Here is a 16,901-nt window from a genome sequence, read left to right as displayed (position 1 = left end):
CAGTGTTGTTACCCTGACTGCACCTTCTTGTTCCCAACCACCAATACTGTAACATTTATACTCGCTTCCTCCCGTCAAAACAGTTTTTGTACCAGATTTTTCTCAAGAATCAGATTTATTACTACACAATATTTTTCCCAATAATATATGTATGCCAAAAACAGCACTGTCTGTTCCACCTGCAAAAATGAACCACAAAACTCTCTGCTTTCTGCCCCCTTCCTTCTTTCCTTTTACTTTTCCCCCTCCTCCTCCGTCTCTCTTCCATCTCTACGTTTTTTCTACAATGCTCTTTTCAGTTTCTCTATTTTTTTATGTTCAATAAATTCATTAAATTCATTCCAAACGGCCGACTACTAAATCACTGACTTCTTCGTTCTATAAAATTAATATTTACTTAATTCTAAAACAGACAAGGTTCTGAGATGATGAAAGTTTTTTGCTGCACTTAGCAAGCGTCACCACCGTTAACCAACCTTAACCAACTCTCGACCAGTACACGAACACCATCCTATATACTAACCTCATTGTACACGAACAAACGTCAATTCGTAAATAAGCTCGCACATCCACCTGGCTGCAACTCTCAGGATGTGATGCAAGATCAGTGGCATTTAAATATCTTGCGTCTGCCTTCCAATAATATCTCCCTTACATAGCCAGTCCCCTTTCTACAACCCCTACGTTCCACAACCCTTCTCCCAACATTCCTACCACAATTCCACTCTTCTAAACTTCCCTTCCTCTCTCGTTTCCTCTCACCGCCCTGAACAAAGAGAGAGAGAGAGAGAGAGAGAGAGAGAGAGAGAGAGAGAGAGAGAGAGAGAGAGAGAGAGTAAAGCGGGGCCTGGATGAGAATATCATATACACTTACGATAACGGTTGTGAAATTATGCACACAGCTCTGGTAGAGGGTAAAGTAGGGTTATGTACTGGGGAAGTGTAAAGAGGGAGGGGGAGGTATGCAGAAAGGGAGGGGGAGGTAGAGGGGGAGGGCAAGTTCCTCCATAAATATTCTTATCTACGTTCAATATAGGTAGTAGGTTGGTAGACAGCAACCGCCCAGGGAGGTACTACCGTCCTGCCAAGTGAGTGTAAAACGAAAGCCTGTAATTGTTTTACATGATGGTAGGATTGCTGGTGTCCTTTTTTCTGTCTCATGAACATGCAAGATTTCAGGTACGTCTTGCTACTTCTACTTACACTTAGGTCACACTACACATACATGTACAAGCACATATATACACACCCCTCTGGGTTTTCTTCTATTTTCTTTCTAGTTCTTATTCTTGTTTATTTCCTCTTATCTCCATGGGGAAGTGGAACAGAATTCTTCCTCCGTAAGCCATGCGTGTTGTAAGAGGCAACTAAAATGCCGGGAGCAAGGGGCTAGTAACCTCTTCTCCTGTATATATTACTAAATGTAAAAGGAGAAACTTTCGTTTTTCCTTTTGGGCCACCCCGCCTCGGTGGGATACGGCCGGTGTGTTGAAAGAAAGATCTACGTTCAAGATACGGTAAATCATAGATCTATTCAGGCTTCTATTACGTTCAGATTTTTTTTTTTTACAGACGGCAGTATAATTTTTTCAATGGTATGATAGCACACACATGTTTTAATAATAATAATTATAATGACACACACAGGTAGGTATACGTTACTGAAAAATTATGGAAATTTAACCTAGTATAACCAATCAAGTTAGCATGAGTTATCTTCCTCACTTATTTTCCACCTGACAGACTCTGGTTCGCTTGCCAGTAGCAACATACCTCCCCCCCCCCCTTCCTATCTCTCTCTCTCTCTCTCTCTCTGCATACCTCCCCCTCCCTTTCACACTACCCCACTACATAACCCTACATCACCCTCTACCAGAGTTGTGTGCATGATTTCACAACCGTTATCGTATGTGTGTAAGAAGACACAAGGTCAACGAAGGAGCGGTGATGACCCCACACAACGGCCACTCCTCTCTCCCTCCTGCAACCAGAAGTGAACCTTCACAGTAACAACTGCAAACCGTTATACTCGGTTTTGTACCTCGTTATACCCTTGCTTTGTACCTCGATATACTCTTGTACTTCGATATACTTTTGTACCTCGTTATACTTCTGTACCTCGTTATACTCTTGTACAAGGCTCGTCTCTACATTGCTGCCCTGTGTCCATTAGTATTAGTGATCAAGTTAGCAGGACCGAAACGTTTTCTAATATATCCTAGTGTTTACTCGCGTGTATTTCTAAACCACCTTCATTCATCTTATCTCCCTCTTATATCCCTGTGGAAATTAAGTCAGTTTGACCTAGGTGATTTACACACGTTAAACTATATTAACATACCACAGTTTTAACAGGAAATAAAACCTGAGCGTTTTCACGTGCTTACCCACCTATCTGAAGATGTGTAAGCACATGAAAGCACTCAGGTTTTATTACCTATTTTCACGCCAGTCACGCGTTTTGTTGCGATTTCTTCCACGTTAAACTATGTATGATAATTGTGGTGACGTACTTAGCTCTGTGAAGACCTGTTTGTGTGCTCTCTGTGAATCTGAACCAGGATGCCCTCTCTTGAGCAACTTTACCAGCAGCTGAGAGAAGAGCTCAGAGTTGCTAAGATGGAGATACGGCGATTAACGGAGGAGAACAAGAGGATTCGTAGTAATCCTTCTGTTGTGAGTCCCCAGGTTAAGAGGGGAGCTTGGTCAGTGGCCGGGCAACATGGAACCAAGCTGAAGATCAAGAAAACGGTTGGAGAGGCAGAAACAACGAGAAACCAGAAGACTACCGTGGAAACTTCCAACCCATTCTCGGTGCTACCTGACGAATGTGAGTGTTCTACTGGGAATGCCACAACGAGCACCAAAGAAGCATTGGCAGACGTGAGTGAGACATCCCTAGAAACCCCAACGAAGACCATCGAGAACGTCTTGACGAATTCTACAAGTGGTGTAATGCTACCTGGCGAATGTGAGTCGACTACTCGGAGCATCACGACGGACGACGTCAAGGAAGGTAAAAACATTGTTGTTGTTGGGGATAGCCAGATTAGGTACATGGATAGGGCATTCTGCTTGAAGGATAGGAGTAGGAGGCAGAGAGTGTGTTTTCCTGGGGCTGGGATGAAGGATATTGTTAGCCGTCTGGATGACATCATGAGAGGTAATGGGAGCAATGCTATTATCTGTCTCAGTGCTGGAGGCAACGATGTTGGCAGACGTAGGAGTGAGGACCTGATTAGCAGGTATAGGTAAGCAATAGAGATAATTAGGAGGAAGGGTGGGAAACCTGTCATATGTGGCATTTTGCCAAGGAGAGGAGTTGGAAATGAATGGTTGTCCAGAGCAATTGGTGTCAATTGCTGGCTGGACAAATACTGTAAGGAAAATGCGGTAACATTCATTGACAACTGGGACCTCTTCTATGGCAGAAATGACATGTATGCCAGGGATGGGGTTCACTTATCTAGGTGTGGGGTGGGAGCACTGGCCAACGCAGTGGAGGGAGCTGTTAGGTCTTTAAACTAGGAATAGTTAGTGGTATGGGTTTTTGCGGGAAAACTGTGAAGTCTCAGGGTAGTAATATGAGTACTAGGAGAACTAGTAATAGGCAAAATAAGGTGGATATTGGAAAGCCAGTGGCACTAATTGACAAGGACAGTAATAGGTTTAGTGGAATAACAGAAAGGAGCAGGAAGGGTAAAGAGAGAGGAGGGTCTTTAAGTATTTATTACACAAATAGTCGCAGTGCTAGGAATAAGATGGACGAGTTGAGACTAGTTGCTAGTGCAGGTAACATAGATGTCGGGACATGCCTGCAGAATGTCACATTCAGGGATTTAAATTGTTCCAAGTAGATAGAAGTATCGGGAAGGGGGGTGGGGTGGCACTGTATGTCCGAGATCGCTTGAACTGTTGCATAAAAACGGGTATTAAGTCTGAAGTAACACATACAGAGTGTTTGGATAGAATTTTCAGAGGGGCATGAAAAGTTAATTTTAGGTGTGATATACCGTCCCCCAAATTTAGATAGGGACCAGGGGAGACTACTATGGGAGGAAATTGTTAGGGCCACAAGGCACGATAATGTAGTAATTCTAGGAGACTAACTTTAGTCATATTGATTGGAATTTCTTGACTGGGAATTTAGAATCATACGACTTCTTAGAAGTAGTTCAGGATTGTTTTTTGAAGCAGTTTGTGACAGAACCTACAAGGGGTAATAACCTGATTGACTTAGTTCTGGCAATCAATGAATCCCTTGTTAATAATTTAGAAGTTTCAGAGGAACTGGGTGCTAGCGACCACAAATCAATTACATTTAGAATTGAATGGAAGTATGATAGTAGGGATAACTCAGTAACAGTCCCAGATTTTCGCTTAGCAGATTACGATGGGCTTAGAGAACACTTATCATCTGTTGACTGGGGTAACGAAGAGAGCTATCAATATGACAGTTTTCTGAACACAATACATGCTGCTCAAAGAACGTTTATCCCTTATAAAGAAATTAGATCAAATAGAAATGACCCAAAATGGATGAATAATAGGCTGAAATATCTACTAGGGCATAAGAAAGGAATTTATAGGCGTATCAAAAGAGGCGAGGGTCATCTTACAAATCAGTATATTGACATTAAGAGGGACATCAAAAAGGGGATAAGAAAAGCTAAAAGGGACTATGAAATTAAAGTTGCTAGGGATTCTAAAACTAACCCAAAAAGTTTTTTCCAGGTATATAGAACAAAAGTCAGAGATAAGATAGGTCCCCTTAAAAATAACTATGGGCATCTTACTGACAAAGAGAATGAAATGTGCTCGATTTTAAATAATTATTTTCTCTCGGTTTTTACACAGGAAGACACTAATAATATTCCGGTAATTAATTTTTATAGTGGGCCAGAAGAAGATAAATTATGTAACATCACAGTCACTAGTGAAGCAGATAGACCGACTGAAGCAAAATAAGTCACCGGGTCCTGATGAGGTTTTTTCAAGGGTTCTAAAGGAATGCAAAATGGAAGTCTGTGAACCATTATCTAATATTTTTAATTTATCTCTTCAAACAGGTGTAGTGTCTGATATGTGGAAGATGGCTAATGTAATTCCTATTTTTAAAACAGGGGACAAGTCGTTACCGTCAAATTACCGCCCAATAAGCCTGACCTCAATTGTAGGCAAATTACTAGAGTCAATTATAGCTGAGATTATAAGAAGCCATCTCGATAAGCATAGCTTGATTAATGATACTCAGCATGGATTCACAAGAGGCCGGTCTTGTCTAACTAATTTATTAACTTTCTTCAGTAAAGCTTTTGAGGCTGTTGACCACGATAAAGAATTTGATATTGTTTACTTAGATTTTAGTAAGGCATTTGGTAGAGTTCCGCACCAAAGACTGTTGAAGAAAGTAGCAGCTCATGGCATTGGGGGAAGGGTGCTCTCGTGGATCGAATCATGGCTCACAGACAGGAAGCAGAGTGTGCCCATAAATGGGGTTAAATCCGAGTGGGGATCTGTAACAAGTGGCGTTCCACAGGGTCTTGGGCCCGTTGTTGTTTATAATATATATCAATGATCTTGATGAAGGATTGAACATTAAAATGGCATAAAATACCGACAGGTTGTTAGGTAAGACACATATGCAACAGTTAGGTATCTTTATTATGAAACGTTTCGCCTACACAGTAGGCTTCTTCAGTCAAGTACAGAAAAGTTGATAGAAGCAGAAGATACTTGAAGACGATACCTAACTGTTGCATATGTGTCTTACCTAACATCTTGATGAAGGAATTACTAGTGATATGAGCAAATTCGCCGATGACACGAAGATAGGTAGGATAATTGATTCAAACGTAGATGTTAGGGAACTTCAGGAGGATTTAGACAAACTCTACTCTTGGTCAGAAAAGTGGCAGATGCAGTACAATGTAGATAAATGCAAGGTTCTGAAGCTCGGGAGTGTCCATAACCCTAGCACTTGTAAGTTAAATAATGTAAAGTAAAATAATGTAAAGTTAAATAATGTAGAACCTAGCCATGGAAATAAATGGTATAAAATACCGACACAATGGCAATATAAACACAAATGCAGTATTATGTGATCCTTTATTGACTACATTTCGCCCACACAGTGGGCTTTTTCAAGTCACAAACAGAACTACCTGGGGTGGAAGGAACGCGAGTATTTATAGTCCGGCTGAGGTCAGGTGAAGAATGCTGCATCTGATGATGTACCGAGTGGGGTTGTAGAGTCTAAAAACTTGGGTAGCTTGGAAAGGAGATTGGATAAGTTTGTGAGCAGACCTTCTACAGTGTTCTTATGTGGGATAGCGATGAAGAAGTTTCTTGGCAAGTGGTTCAGCTATGTTATAGAAGCCACTATTCTGGTTGAAGTTGTCGGATATAGAAATAAGAGAGAAGACACTGCCGAGAAGAGATGCATAGTCCTTCCCACCAACTCCATTGCCAAACATGTTTCCAACATCTTTGCCAAAACATCATTCCAAGTATCTACCTCCACAACCACGACCATCAAGGACATCACCAGTAGTAGGCAGGACAAGCCTCCATCCTCTGCAGGGGTATACATAATCCCTTGTAATGACTGCAACAAGTTATACGTGGGCGAAACATCAAGGGACCTCCAAACACGTATTTCAGAACACCAATACGCAAGCAGGTCTGACGACACAAGGAATGCCTGCGTACAACACCGTAATTCACACAACCACTTGATAAACTACAGAAACTCAAGACTTATCGCCACAGAAGACAACACTCAATACCGAAGAATCCTGGAATCATCACTTATTTCTATATCCGACAACTTCAACCAGAATAGTGGCTTCTATAACATAGCTGAACCACTTGCCAAGAAACTTCTTCATCGCTATCCCACATAAGAACACTGTAGAAGGTCTGTTCACAAACTTATCCAATCTCCTTTCCAAGCTACCCAAGTTTTTAGACTCTACAACCCCACTCGGTACATCATCAGATGCAGCATTCTTCACCTGACCTCAGCCGGACTATAAATACTCGCGTTCCTTCCACCCCAGGTAGTTCTGTTTGTGACTTGAAAAAGCCCACTGTGTGGGCGAAACGTAGTCAATAAAGGATCACATTATACTGCATTTGTGTTTATATTGCCAGAACTTAACCATACAGATTGCGAAAAGGACTTGGGGGTTATGGTAAGCAGCAACCTTAAACCAAGACAGCAATGCCTAAGCGTACGTAATAAGGCAAATAGATTACTGGGATTTATATCAAGAAGTGTAAGCAACAGAAGTCCAGAGGTCATACTGCAGCTTTATACATCATTAGTAAGGCCTCACCTAGATTATGCAGCTCAATTCTGGTCTCCATATTACAGAATGGACATAAATTCGTTAGAAAACATTCAGCGTAGGATGACTAAATTAATACATAGCACTAGAAATCTTCCTTATGAAGAAAGATTGAAGACTCTTAAGTTACATTCACTTGTTAGACGAAGAATGAGGGGAGACCTGATCGAAGTGTATAAGTGGAAGATAGGTATTAATAAAGGGGATATTAACAAGGTCTTGAGGATATCTCTCCAAGAGAGAACCCGCAGTAATGGATTTAAATTAGATGAGATTAGATTTAGAAAGGACGTAGGAAAGTATTGGTTTGGAAATAGGGTAGTTGATGAGTGGAACAGTATACCTAGTTGGGTTGAAGATTGAGACACTTATGCAGCATATGGGAATCTTTATTCAGGAAACGTTTCGCCACACAGATTCCCATATGCTGCATAAGTGTCTCAATCTTCAACTTGTCGGTTTTTCAAACCATTCATCACAACTGTCAGACACGGCAGCATCATGGGGTCTTGTTACAAAGAATTCTTCAACACTTGTTCAACCTTTGGACGAAGACCTACTTCGACTAGTGGATGGTACCACTATGACCCCGCCTCCATCTGCTTCACGTCACCTCACTACAGTATATAAGCCACGTCTACGGCCCTATGCTGTACATTCTACAAGATTGATGGACTGGACACATCGACTCCAGGTTGAGGGACTGATTACCTCATTCTCCTCCTCTCCTTACGCCTTCCTCTTTGTATTGGACTGATGAAGCCACTGTGTGGCGAAACGTTTCCTGAATAAAGATTCCCATATGCTGCATAAGTGTCTCAATCTTCAACTTGTCGGTTTTTCAAACCATTCATCACAACTGTCAGACACGGCAGCATCATGGTGTCTTGTTACAAAGAATTCTTCAACACTTGTTCAACCTTTGGACGAAGACCTACTTCGACTAGTGGATGGTACCACTATGACCCCGCCTCCATCTGCTTCACGTCACCTCACTACAGTATATAAGCCACGTCTACGGCCCTATGTTGTACATTCTACAAGATTGATGGACTGAACACATCGACTCCAGGTTGAGGGACTGATTACCTCATTCTCCTCCTCTCCTTACGCCTTCCTCTTTGTATTGGACTGATGAAGCCACTGTGTGGCGAAACGTTTCCTGAATAAAGATTCCCATATGCTGCATAAGTGTCTCAATCTTCAACTTGTCGGTTTTTCAAACCATTCATCACAACTGTCAGACACGGCAGCATCATGGGGTCTTGTTACAAAGAATTCTTCAACACTTGTTCAACCTTTGGACGAAGACCTACTTCGACTAGTGGATGGTACCACTATGACCCCGCCTCCATCTGCTTCACGTCACCTCACTAAGAACATAAGAACGAAGGAACACTGCAGAAGGCCCACTGGCCCATGCGAGGCAGGTCCAAGTCTCCTACCGGCTTAAGCCAATGCACCCAACCTAGTCAGGTCAGGTCACATTGACTTAAGGGAGGAACACGGCAACCGACCTGTTAGCACAAGCTATCAGGTCTAACTCACACCCACCCACATCTACTCATGTATTTATCCAACCTATTTTTAAAGCTACACAACGTTCTGGCCTCTATAACGGTACTTGGGAGTCTGTTCCACTCATCCACAACTCTATTACCAAACCAGTACTTTCCTATATCCTTCCTGAATCTGAATTTTTCCAACTTAAAACCATTGCTGCGAGTCCTGTCTAGGCTAGATATTTTCAGCACACTATTTACATCCCCTTTATTTATTCCTGTCTTCCATTTATACACCTCAATCATATCCCCCCTAATTCTACGTCTTTCTAGAGAGTGCAGTTTCAGGGCCCTTAGTCTATCCTCATAGGGAAGGTTTCTGATACATGGGATCATCTTTGTCATCCTCCTTTGTACATTTTATAAGCCACGTCTACGGCCCTATGTTGTACATTCTACAAGATTGATGGACTGAACACATCGACTCCAGGTTGAGGGACTGATTACCTCATTCTCCTCCTCTCCTTACGCCTTCCTCTTTGTATTGGACTGATGAAGCCACTGTGTGGCGAAACGTTTCCTGAATAAAGATTCCCATATGCTGCATAAGTGTCTCAATCTTCAACTTGTCGGTTTTTCAAACCATTCATCACACCTAGTTGGGTTATTGAGGCTAGGACTTTGGGTAGTTTCAAATTTAGGTTGGATAAGTACATGAGTGGGAGGGGTTGGATTTGAGAGGGACTTGCACATCGGAGCTTGTTTCTTGGGTGGCATTGAAAATTGGGTTGGTCAAATGTTTGTTAGTGGGATGAATTGTAAAGGACCTGCCTAGTATGGGCCAACAGGCCTGCTGCAGTGTTCCTCCTTTCTTATGTTCTTAAGTGTACCTGTACCTTGGTAAACTTACAGTACCTCCACCCCAACACACAAGAGTACACAGACAAACGTAAATGTAAAATAAGACTTATGAAAGATGGGTGTAAATTTTAGCGGATATTTGAACACAACATAAGTGTGAGGCTGGAGGTAGAACACAGCTGAACCACGATAATCTCAGGAGGGCAACGACGTGTAGAACGCCTGAGAAAACCGGTACCAGTCTGTCTGTCTGTCTGTCTGTCTGTCTCTCTCTCTCTCTCTCTCTCTCTCTCTCACACACACACACACACACACAAACACACACGCACATTAATGCACGAGACCTTAATAGTATTTACGGGGAGCGCTAAACCCACAACGGGTTAAACAGCACCTGTTGGCGCTATAAATAGGCTCCATCCTGTCACTTCATCTCCATATTGTTTAATTCTATGGAACAATGCTCTCCAGACTGAGGGACTGACCACCTCAAAAATTTAAGGGTGATGGACTGATTACATCGTCTTCAAGTATCTTCTGCTTCTATCAACTTTTCTGTACTCGACTGAAGAAGCCTACTGTGTAGGCGAAACGTTTCAAAATAAAGATACCTAACTGTTGCATATGTGTCTTACCTAACAACCTGTCGGTATTTTATACCATTTTAATGTTCAATGAGAGAATGAAGTTAGATCCGGTGGGGAAGAGTACCTGTACTTAGCTGGATGAAGAGCATGTCATCTGAATTAAGGTACGTCACTCGCTTTGAAGGGTGAAGGGGAAGGGGTCTATTTTATGAAATTGGCAAACTGAAATTTACACAGCTCAAAATGAGCGACTACATGGGCTTTAAAAATAAGGCCATCAATGATTTAAGTTTGAAGCCGATCAAAAAAGGCATTGTCGAGTAGATGATATAACTGGTTGGTAGCGCACTCAGCTTATACACTGAGGACCGTGGTACGATCTCCGGTACGGGTGGAAACACTGCGTGTTTCCTTAAGACGACACCTGTCGCTGTTCACCTAGCAATAAGTTGGTAGGTTAGTCGACTGGTGTGAGTCGCATCCTTGGGAGAAAATTAACCTAAGTTGCCCGAAATGCTCTGCATAACCAGGGACTTTTTACATAGTATGTCGTTGACGTCAGATAGATCTCTGCAAGTTGTAGAAATAGATTATTATTATTTTTATTATTATTACTATTAGTTTTATTGTAAGAGTTCGGTTTAGTCATTAGTGAGTTGTGACGCCACAGCTGTGAGGTATTTTCGCTCAACCTGGAAATATATGACTGCAGGGGAACTCTCTCCTCACATATTATTTTCATCAGTCGTATCAAAGTTTTTAAAGGTCTGCTTTTAAACGTCTGCCCAGCCAACGTTGTGTCTGCCCAGCCAACGTTGTGTCTGCCCAGCCAACGTTGTGTCTGCCCAGCCAATGTTGTGTCTGCCCAGCCAACGTTGTGTCTGCCCAGCCAACGTTGTGTCTGCCCAGCCAACGTTGTGTCTGCCCAGCCAACGGTGTGTCTGCCCAGCCAACGTTGTGTCTGCCCAGCCAACGTTGTGTCTGCCCAGCCAACGTTGTGTCTGCCCAGCCAACGTTGTGTCTGCCCAGCCAACGTTGTGTCTGCCCAGCCAACGTTGTGTCTGCCCAGCCAATGTTGTGTCTGCCCAGCCAACGTTGTGTCTGCCCAGCCAACGTTGTGTCTGCCCAGCCAACGTTGTGTCTGCCCAGCCAATGTTGTGTCTGCCCAGCCAACGTTGTGTCTGCCCAGCCAACGTTGTGTCTGCCCAGCCAACGTTGTGTCTGCCCAGCCAATGTTGTGTCTGCCCAGCCAACGTTGTGTCTGCCCAGCCAACGTTGTGTCTGCCCAGCCAATGTTGTGTCTGCCCAGCCAACGTTGTGACTGCCCAGCCAACGTTGTGTCTGCCCAGCCAACGTTGTGTCTGCCCAGCCAACGTTGTGTCTGCCCAGCCAACGGTGTGACTGCCCAGCCAACGGTGTGTCTGCCCAGCCAACGGTGTGTCTGCCCAGCCAACGGTGTGTCTGCCCAGCCAATGGTGTGTCTGCAAATCCAACGGTGTGACTGCCCAACTAACGTTGTGACTTCCCAACCAACGTTGCGACTGCCCAGTCAACGCATTACCCTAACAATCCACGGTTTTCCCTCTCCAGCCAACATTTTTCCCTGTCCAGACTGTTTTCCCTGCCCAACCAACGTTTTCCCTTCCCAACACCGTTTCTCCCTCCCTAAACAATACACTTCCAGCCCTGGAAGAGGAGACTAAACACTGTATATCATACGTATACTCTTGTTTGCCACAAGAATACTCGTGTATGCCACAAGAATACTCGTGTATGCTTTTCAGGTTGAACATTGGAGTTCCAGTTGTCAGTTACAGAATGACAATTGGAAAGCAGTTTAAACTATTCGATACAGTAATTCTTGGCTCATTACAAAGTCACTAATGGGTGCTGGTGGCTTCACAGTAAGAATAAGATCTTCCTGGAGCAGGAATCGAATCACCAGAACACAAGGGATCGGTTCTTTGGGCATTTTTGACATCCTCGACAGTAAATGGAGGATCTGCAGTAACTACACTAACGTGTCGCGATAAAGCATCTGCGACTACATTTGACTTGCCAGGTAAATTTTCAAAAGTTTAATGCCGCCCACCTGCCACCCACCGACAATGCCCCACTGCACCACGTCCTCACAGCGTACATAGTGTTATCTTGGTAATACATTACAAAGAGGATGTACAAGGCCTCTCCCACCTGCCCGCCCGGAGCCACCACGCCTGCGGTTGATCACTGATGTCTAGGCCAAGTCTCGCCACACCTCCTGTTTGTAGTTTTTAAAAGTTTTTATGACCTTGGCATTAATTTATATATGTCAGGGTTAACTAAGCCATTTAAAAAGAGGGAGAGGGAGGGAGAGAGAGAGAGGGGGAGAGAGGGGGGAGAGAGGGGGGAGAGAGGGGGAGAGGGGGAGAGAGGGGGGAGGGAGAGTGGGGGAGAGGGAGAGAGAGGGAGAGAGGGGGAGGGAGAGGAAGGGGGAGAGGAAGGGGGAGAGGGAGGGGGGAGGGGGAGGGGGAGGGAGAGGGAGAGGGAGAGGGAGAGGGAGAGAGGGAGAGGGAGAGAGGGAGAGGGAGAGAGGGAGAGAGGGAGAGGGAGAGATAGCTAACAGCTCTTAGCTTGTCAATAAAGCTAGGGATCCTTAACCTAACCTTGTCAAACCCTGTGTAAAAAATAGTGTGCATACACACACACATACACACTCTCTCTCTCTCTCTCTCTCTCTCGCTGGCTTGTATCGCCTCAACTAACGACTAGTTTTAAACTTACCTACTGTATATATTTGCAGCGGATTTTGGCCCCATACGGTTTTAGCGCTTGTTTTAACAATAATAATAAATGTATATCACTTGTCCTATTGGTTAGCGTGTCCTTACCCGACATCTATTTCGCCCGTTCTTTGAATCCGGGTGCCAGACATACCCTTGGCACCAACAGCTCCACGCCCATGTCCTGAGTAAGGACATGGCTCCCAGTGGCACCAGACAACACAGGTTTCAATATTAAGTTCCATGGAAGATAAAGGGGAACAGCCACATCTCCAGAGTCACTTGAACTTAAACGGGAAGTGCCCTGAGGAACGCGTTAATTATAAACTCAGGTAGGCGCAAATTAAAACACTACCTTGAACGTAGTGTAAACACCAGGTGACGAGTACTGACTGGCTGGCAGACTCCAGCCGTGTGCTGTATCCTGCTTGATACTGGTTTCCTCGGCTCTTCCATTGGTCGCTCTCATACATAAATACTCAGGAAATTAACATGTCCTCGATATCCTCAACCGTAATGATACAATAAATACTCAGATAATTAAATAGAGAAGACAGAGGGGAAAGGGGGGGAGCAGGATGTTTGAGATGTAGGCACAGGGAACTAGATGGCACAGATGGCAGCTGAAGAAACGGACTAATGGAAGAAGTATTTTCTCGAGTCTTAATGTGGAGAGGAGTGAGATCGCCCTAGAAGAGGTGGTGGAGGGAAATACCACACATAGTTTGAAGAGAAGGCATAATTTGCCTTTGGAGGCCAGAAATCAGGAAAGTTTGAGTGTTCAGAGGCGGGGGCCAGGAGCTTTGAATCGACCCCTGCAACCAAAAGTACGTGAGCAAACCCACGGGGCGTTTCACAACCTGCCAGATATTAATAGCGTATGATAATTTTTATGTTAAATGAAGAGCATTTTGTTAAGTGAAGCGAGTGGCAAGTATCGGCACTCCACCACGGCAAGGAAAGTGAAACTTGACATTGAGTTGTAATATCGGCAGTTAAGTCATGATAAATCACCTTCACTGCCACTCCGCAAAACACACACACATACATTCTGCGGAAATGGCCACACGAGTTTTCACTTTCCAACCAAGAACTTGGCATCATCTACAATTTAGTGTGTTGAGCTGAACATCAGACGACGTATTTCTAGACCCTTCCTAAGAGCAGCGAATCATTAACCCCCCACCTGATTCAAAAATAAAAACTTGACAACCATCAAATAAAAAGAAGAAAAAACTCCCCATCATTCATCAACCAACAACCATCACTCATCAACCAACATCCTACACACCACAGTGAGAGCTCCAGGAGGGGATCATCTGGAATCGAAAAAAAAAAAGTGCACAAGTCTCGGGGTAATGTTTCTTGTGTCTGAGAGTGACAGAATTGGAAGATGACTTTGTTGGAAGCAACTCAAGATAGCTTTATAAACCACTATGTAACCGAGTGCTCCCTCTCTCACCCTCCCTCCCTCGACAGATAAAAATCAGGGTGCGCCACCACACCTCACACTGTCACTTCTCACATTCATGGAGATGGGCAATTAAAGTGTACATATTTCTTCATCTGAATTCCTGTTTAATTTCATTACTGCATACAACTAGTGTATTTAGTGTACATATTAAGCACAACCAAAAAGAGTGAACCCAAAAAAGCGCGTCCACGAGTGAGCCAAGCGGGATCATCCACTGAGTGAACAACTTAAGAACACCCAGTGAATGAACCCAGCGAGAACCTCCACCGAGTGAACCCAGCGAGAACCTCCACTGAGTGAACAGCTCAAAGTATCCTTCACTACGTACATATAACCACAACATTATCTAACAACTGATCTAAACGTGTAGCCTTAAAAAACACAAAAAAGTCTTATAATACCCTCTCAAGACACTGTTTCCCAAACAAGACTCAGAAACTAAGTCTCGTAAGACGCTCAAGCAATTATTATGAGGAAGATCAAATCACCGAGCTTATAATAACCATGAAGAACGTGGAATAATCGTGTGACAAATAAGATTCACGTTGAATAATAATTTATGTAAACGGTATCAATTTTAAATAACCATATAGAATATAAAATAATTAAAGAGCCCGAAGTAATCACAAGGAACATGAAATAATGACAAGGAACATGAAATAATGACAAGGAACATGAAATAATGACAAGGAACATGAAATAATAAAGAGACACGTGAAATCCCAAAGAGCATAAAATAATCACGAGTAAAATGGAATAATCACAGGAACAAAATAATCGCAAGAAGCAATCATGAGTAACATGTAATAATCACAGTGAACACAAAATAATCACAAAGAACATACAATGAACAAAATCATAGAAACCTTAAAATGAGTTTATAAACTGAAGAAAATGCAAACGTAGAAGGAAAACACCTTTAATAATGGAGGAAGTAGTGAGAGGTGGTTGTGTGGGATCTGACGTGCTGCTGGAGTGAGGGCGAGGTCACACCTGGTAGCCTCTTAACTTCAGTCGCTCTGGAAGCAAGAAGAGCGGTGCTTACCTGCATTTTCAAGTCGGGGTACTACTGGACTGATTCACCAGGGCTACAGTGTTGAATATCATCTAGGCTGAGGGACTGATTCACCAAGACTACAATGGTGAGCATCACCTAGGCCGAGGGACTGATTCACCAAGACTACAATGGTGAGCATCACCTAGGCCGAGGGACTGATTCACCAAGACTACAGTGGTGAACATCACCTAGGCTGAGGGACTGATTCACCAAGACTACAGTGGTGAACATCACCTAGGCTGAGGGACTGATTACATCTACTGTCTCCAGTTTCAATAATTTCAATAACCTTTGTATCGAACTGATAAAGACACTGGTTGGCGAAACGTCCCCAAATAGATACTCAGGTGTTGTACACGTGTCTTGTGTATCAACATGTCTGTACTGCATTCTATTAATGTCGTGTGTGTGATATCTGTGCCCTTCGGGAAAGACAACTAGGGAGCGAGTAATGGTGAACGTGTTTTCTTGGGGTTGCCCTGCCTTAGTAGGAAACAGGTGAATTTCAATGCAAAGTGAGCTAAAGCTTTTTTAAAAACACTATACAAGATAATTAAGCTTATCCTAATCCAACCCAGCCAAGCTTAGCCCAACCTAAGTTTAACACAGTCTTTAAAAGGAGCAGCTATGTGCATTCCTTTTAGGTGATAATGTTCCTAATGCACTATTTGTACTATTAATAAAAATATATACAATAATAAAGACAAAGGCAACTTTACTTGTATAAAGTAAGGTACAGTATACAACTATTAAAAAAAGCTCTTTGTTATGTAAATCATTTCGAGCAGCCGTAAAATTAACTTACAACTAATAATACTTATACAATACTCCTACAACCACTACTACTGTTAATTATAACAAAATATTAACGATAGTGATACTCTCTATTTTTACAAAGCACGGTATACAGTTGATATCGGAATAACTAACAATACTGGCACTTTATAGAAAGCCCTTGGTTATGCAGAACATATCTGGTAGCTTTAAAATATTAACTTGTGTTTACTGAAGAATTATTAGATTAGGTTAGTCAACTAGCATGGTACAGGTTGCAATCTTCGACAATGTTACCTGTAGCCGCCCTCGCGTTCCGGTCCCAGACCAAAATGGCCTGATCGATGATCAGGCCATTTTGGGATTTTTTTGTTTATATATAACAATTTGCTATAACATTCATAGTGTTGAACATTGAAGTATAACTTATTTTTGGTTATTATATCTGTTAAAATATACTGGTGATAGAATATTATGAATGCTAAAAAAGTCATGCGCAGCACAGCGATGTTTCGGTCAACGACGGACCGCA

At 43.0% G+C, this 16,901-nt stretch overlaps 1 protein-coding gene across 21 annotated transcripts in view; it reads right to left on the bottom strand.

The window, feature by feature from the left end:
• LOC128686186 (nucleolar protein dao-5) overlaps positions 1-16,901 on the bottom strand; it is a 1,503,768-nt gene that overhangs the window by 642,474 nt on the left and 844,393 nt on the right. The window contains exon 3 of one of the 21 annotated variants that reach the window (XM_070083181.1): positions 15,456-15,557. The exons of the other annotated variants lie outside the window; for them this stretch is intronic. The gene's annotated coding sequence lies outside the window, so the exon portion shown is untranslated. The remainder of the gene's footprint in view (positions 1-15,455; positions 15,558-16,901) is intronic. 21 annotated transcript variants of the gene reach the window in all.

This window comes from Cherax quadricarinatus, chromosome 9 (assembly GCF_038502225.1).
Source record: "Cherax quadricarinatus isolate ZL_2023a chromosome 9, ASM3850222v1, whole genome shotgun sequence".
Taxonomy (NCBI): Eukaryota; Metazoa; Arthropoda; class Malacostraca; order Decapoda; family Parastacidae; genus Cherax; species Cherax quadricarinatus.
Note: the sequence above shows the minus strand (reverse complement) of the source record. Positions and strands in the feature narration are given on the sequence as shown.